The sequence below is a fragment of the Hyperolius riggenbachi genome, chromosome 6 (assembly GCF_040937935.1).
Source record: "Hyperolius riggenbachi isolate aHypRig1 chromosome 6, aHypRig1.pri, whole genome shotgun sequence".
In the NCBI taxonomy this organism is placed as follows: Eukaryota; Metazoa; Chordata; class Amphibia; order Anura; family Hyperoliidae; genus Hyperolius; species Hyperolius riggenbachi.
This window is the reverse complement of record NC_090651.1, coordinates 380,403,131-380,409,130: the sequence shown is the minus strand read 5'-3', so window position 1 is coordinate 380,409,130 and position 6,000 is coordinate 380,403,131.

Genomic DNA, 6,000 nt, shown 5'->3' with positions numbered 1-6,000 from the left:
AAGGCTATTTGTGAAAAGAGCAGAGTAACCAAGCAGCTCAGGGTGACCCAAGCTACTAGGAATGTATAGGGGGATAAAAGGAACCAAATGCCCTCCTACTAAAAAAGCAACGCTTGGTGTAATTTGCCTTCTTAAAACAGAAGGAAATCTTTTTCTCTCCAGTCCCTTACAACAGTATTTCAGGACAGGAATTTTTATTTCCCCTTGGACTGACAGTAATTTATTGCGCCTTCCAGATCAAAGCCGCTCCAAGCCGCTGCCTGGGTGGTCAGTAGGTAAAGGCGCCCCTGCAGGTAGACACCTAAGGTAGATGTCACCAGAAAACGTGTTTTTGCAGTATGTAGGTGCTGAGTTGAGAAGCACAAAGTTGTATGTCTTAACAAGGGGTTTCTGCTATATTTCTTGCATTAAGCATTGTGTAGATAGGCACTTTGCAATACTTGCTACGTGAGGGGAGTGCACACCCTCCAAGTAGTCCTTAAATGGTCCTTCAAAAGAGAGTCCAAGAAACAGCTATCCCATACAGACATATGCTCATATACCTTAAAGTGTCCAAGCTGAAGTATACAATTCTGTTCCCATTGGAGTTTTCTATAATGTTATATTGTACTGTTTTAGTGTCATATATTTGGTGAAATTCAGGAGGGGTGAAATGTAGCACAGTGATTTTTAGGCATATGAAGTTTCACCAAATATCCAGTCTGCAGGTTTGCAAGAGGGTCATACCAACATACAGGAGCTGCAGAAATGTACACTTGTTGAATATAGTTTAATTTGTTCAAAAGCTGTTAACAGAGTGTCAGGACAGGCAAAATAAACCTCTTTAATTGTGTCATTAGCTAAAACTGAGGAAAGTGTTAACAGGCTGAATCTTAGCAATGGACTCTTCCAGAAAGCCCCCTGTGTATTCCACCTGTTGGTTTGGTCTCCTCAGTGCAAAGAGTGACTGTGGAAGAGGTAGGATCTCTGTCTGTGTTCTCTGAAGCTAAAGTTAACCTATCTGCTGTAAAAAGTTATGATCTATATCCATACTAGTTCTGTAGAATGTAAAGAGTTATATGTGTGCTTTTTAGCAGCCTGTAGGCCCTGCAGCACATGCTAGGCTGATTAGATGATGTAAGTTATAGAGCCATGTGCTCTTCCTGAGATGGCTGCTGTATAAGACATGCAGTGTTTCCCATCACCCTGCTGCAATATCTCTGTAACATGTTCTCTATTGTTCATTTTCATGTATGCTTTATATATATATATATCCTGTAACATGTATGTGGGAATGTAATATAATGACCACCTGTTATGATATAGGTGGGCTGGTGGGCTGGCAGTATCCCAGATTGTGGCAGTGTTTCCCTATTGTCTTACAGGTATGTTGCTGCTATGTTCATATATTATTGTTCTATGTAAAATCCACTATACGATCACTGTTTTATGATATTTTATGAGTGCAAAGATTGACTGTGGAAGAGGTGGGCTGGTGGCCTGGCAGTATCCCAGATAGTGGCAGTGTTTCCCTATTGTCTTACAGGCTCCAGCCAAGTGCACTCCACCTCAATAAAGCTTTAAAACACAGAAGGCCTGAGTGTCATCCCTTACAGTCCACTTGGAGTTTATGCTGGAGGAGCTAGTGGCCGAGTGAGTGTGAAAGCTGGAAGTGTCGCAGATGGTGTAAGAAAGAGAGGGCTACACCACAAATACACTTCCTTCCTCACATCTCCATCTGGAGGTGGTCTTTTCCAGGTGTGGTTATCGACAACCAAGAAGGACCAACCAGTAGTGCAAGCAACCACCCAGTGCCAGTAGGACCTGGAATACCGAACGGGATGGTTATTACCCATAGGCAATATACGAGGGTTGCAGGGTCTGCAACCCACCTTTGTGAATATAAATAATCTTGTACTTTAAAATTAACACCTAACACCATAAGATACTGCACCATTTGGCTCCTGGTCTCTCCTTGTCATACAGGTGACCGTGGTGCCCTCACAGTGGGCCAGATTTAGCAAAGCATTACCGTTTTTTCTTCTTAAACAGTTCTAACCAACAGGAGGAGTGTTCTGCATGATAATAAGAAGATTCCTAAATTCTACTTAATAGTGGCAGTTTAGTGTAAATTTCTGGAACTGCACTACAATTAAGAAAAGTGCAAATCCATTCCTAAACCGTCACAGATTAAAGGAGTTGTCAGGGAAATTTTAATAAAATAAACGCTACTTAACGGGGGCTTCCTCCAGAGCCCAAGCTCCCAGGACCTCCCTCACCGCAGCTGAGAGAGAGAGAGAGAGAGAGAGAATGGAAAGTACCTGTCACTGTGAGTGAGATCACCAGAAAGCGCCAGTCAGCACCTGCAAAAAGTCCCAGTCAGAACTATTCAATATTTGGTAAAACTATAAAAGCGTGAGTCAATGCCAGTAATAGCCTGCAAAAGAGCCAAACTCCTAATATGTTCTAGTTTTATTGAATTTGTCATGTTCCCACTGATTTTAATACATTATCTATCAATAAAAAGTAGTTTTATATTTGTTTGCTCAGTTCACCTTTCTGTCCGAATCTATTAATCATTTACTTTAAGTTATTGACGTCACAGAAGACTTGTCATTTCTTGTCATGCTCATTGGCTTCACTTTATTAAGAAACCCCGTATTTCTGGTTTACCTGGATCTATAAGGCGGGGTCGTGTTTAGACATTAGTATGCTAAGCAGAGATTCTAAAGCACGAAGGTCAAGATATCATTTTTGATACGGTTACCTCTTTGTCTCTTTCCCACTTACCACTATCTGCTGTTGCTAGCCTCATCCCTTCAGTGCACAAGCTGTTATAGAGGGGAGGTGTTGTTCTACTTGTTACTAGAGCTATATTGTGGCGGCATGCGTTGTTAAGGTGGGGAGCCATTTTGTCTGCATTAGTTCAATGAACTCAGAGAACCTAAGGCGGTGACAAAACTGCAAAAATAAAAACATACTACCTGATCTGGGTGGGGAAGGGACAGCTGGGTCAGGTAGTATCACTTACCGCCTCTCCAGAGCCATTTTATCCCCTAGTTAAAGAAAAAATGGCTGCGACCCCGCGGTCACGATGTTGCAGCTTTGCTCTGTGCTTTTCTCACAGAGCACAGACAGGAGTGCAAGAGCTGAGGGACATGCGGGAAGAGGCAGTGAACAGGCACAGAGAGGCAGAGAAGGGGTATTCTTGATGCTAGAGATGGCCTCCCTCTCCTACAAAGAATGTCCCTTCCTTTTCTAAGCTTCAGGGGGTGGGGGGGAGTGTGGTGGCCAGGGGGGATGGAGTGCAAAGCAGAAAGGGGGCTAAGGAATGTAATTTACCATCTAGCAAGCCCCAAATAAACTCTTTAGGAGGACTGATCTTCTCAAGATTCCAATCAATACAATGACACTGAGGTCTGCTGAAGGCTTCAGGTGATGGGATGAGCAGGCTGGACCCAACTTGAGAGAGGGGAACCCAATGGTTTACACAGAACAGTAGGAACCAATAGTGTGTTATATTGTACTTGGAACATTTATTGTGTAAATAAATTAATGAACTCAAGAGTTGGGTTCCATCAATTGAAGCCTATGGAGGAAAGCACTCTCCTGATTATGTTTTTGTGATAAAAAAACAAAAATAATAAGATCACAACCCCACAACAGAATGTGCCCACAAAAAAAAAATATTGGGTGTACTAAGCCGTCCCAAGAAATTATAAAATAACTAAAAGCAGTTTAAAAGGAGAGGTAATGTTGGCTTACCACCCTCAAAAGATACACACCCAACATATACGGTGGAATTTTTATGTTTTATCCCATAGAAAAACAACCCCACAAGGACAACACGTTTCGTAGGATTACGGTTCGTAGTAAAGTGCCAGCAGCTAAGGTTTATTTGGACTCAAGTGCCTCTCCAACCAATCACAGAAAGGATCTCATCTCAGTGTTTTCTGGTTTGTCTGTCATCAATGCTTCTACGCTGGAGCTGGAGAAGGCAAACATTGCAGGAGCTACTGGGGAGCCAGCTCTGGATCCCTGAGACTTAAGCCTTGTACACACGCCTGACTGCAGCCAACGATGGGTCCGTCGGCACCTCCCGCTGGGCGGGTTTTCAGCAGACAGTACAGCGTGTGTCAATCCGTTGGGCGGATCATTCAGAAACAACCTTATCAGTCCGCCGACAGACTGTACACACGCTGTACTGTCTGCTGAAGACCCGCCCAGCGGGAGGTGCCGACGGACCCATCGTTGGCTGCAGTTAGGCGTGTGTACGAGCCTTTAGGAGGATGAGGGAAGCCTCATTAGGATCCAGAGGCTTCCCCCTCCTGAGATGAGTATCCCCGGGGTGAAGGGGGGTTATTACAAATCCTCTTTAGAATAACGTTTCAGCACTTTGCAACTGAAAAAGTAGCATAAAGGAGGTGAAAAAGTACTATCACTTTTACAGAACTTTTCAATTGCAAAAAAAGTTCTCTGTTTCCTCCTAGGAAATCATTTTTCACCTTCACCTCATCGTATGAGTTATTTGTATGTTTGTGAGAGTGTTTTATGTGTCCATAAAGTTGTGCTTTTATTATGTACGTACATTTTGCTCGACGTAGCGACTCTAGAAGAACTTAGATCACCCCTTTAAACTCACAGGGTTAATTCTAACATTTTCCTCTATATGTCTGTTTAGTAATTATGGTGTATTAACCTCCCTGGCATTCTGGGTAATGCGTACATAAGTACGCTTTACCCATGTTGTTAAATATTTTTTTTCCGCATGCTGTAGCTAGTGGATTGCTAGCTACAGCAGTACGCCATGCCCTACGCATCCGCATCCACCCACCCAATCCCCGCCGGCCATACTTACGCGTCCGCGATCCTGCGAGAAGCGTGACTTCATATCGTCGCGTCTCCTGTAGCCATGGTGATGATCGGACATGACGTCATGACGTCATGGGGAGCTCCGATCCTTCCCATTGCGCAGCCTGGCGGCGTTTCGGGGGGGGGGGGGCCTTTAGCGGCGGCGGCGATCGGACAGAACATGTAGCTAGCAAAGTGCTAGCTACATGTTCTGAAAAAGAAAAGTAAGTACATAAACCCCCAGGAGCTGAGCAATCCTCCTTGCCGTACATGGAGGTTAAAGTGGAGCTGAACTCTTGCACAGGACAGAAAAAAACTGAGAAATGCACCGTGTGTATTTAGAGAGTTTAGCCTGTCTAATTCCCCCTCCCAAGTTGTGTCTTATCACAAGTTGTAATTTGATCCTCCCTGTGTCACATGACTGCCTATGGCAGATAAGCAGATAAGCCCATTTGAAAGCACAGGCTGTAAACAATATGTCTGCTTCCATGAATCAGGAAGTTGAAACAGTGCAGATATATTTTAGGATTTGTATCAGCTGTAACACAGAAATGTTTTTTGCTTGAAGGTTCGTATGCTGTTGTGTATCTTTTAAAGTAGAGGGGACATTCTGAGTTCAGGTCCGCTTTAAATGCCACACTCTAAAGAGATACTGTTAGGGGAGAAAATCTGAAAAGAGTCATCATTTCAGAGATGCCCCAGCTCTTCTTGCACCGACAATCAACCCTCGTTCAAAGTCACATCTTTCGTCTTACCCATTTTAACTTATACGATAACTACATTGTCTTATACTGAACGTTCCTTATATAAGCAACTCTGCATTGTTACACGGAAGCTGCGCGGCTCGTCCTCTCTCTTCGTTCACTGTCCTCCCGGAAGCTTCTTATGAGTTGCATAATGACGCAATCAGGAAAAGTCCCCTAGTGGCGGCGCCTCCTGATACATCATTATGCGACGCATGAGAAGCCGCCAGGAGGACAGTGAACGAAGAGAGAGGACGGGCCGCGCAGCCTCCGTGCAGCACGCTGGGACCCTTCTACCACCGTGGAACAGATGAGATGTCCCCTATCTGCCTTTCTCTGTGCCTACCCTTCTTATAGAATGGGGGCAAAGGTGGCTGTCCTGACTTAAGGACGGATTCAGGTTAAGAATGAATCGTCAGTCCCTATC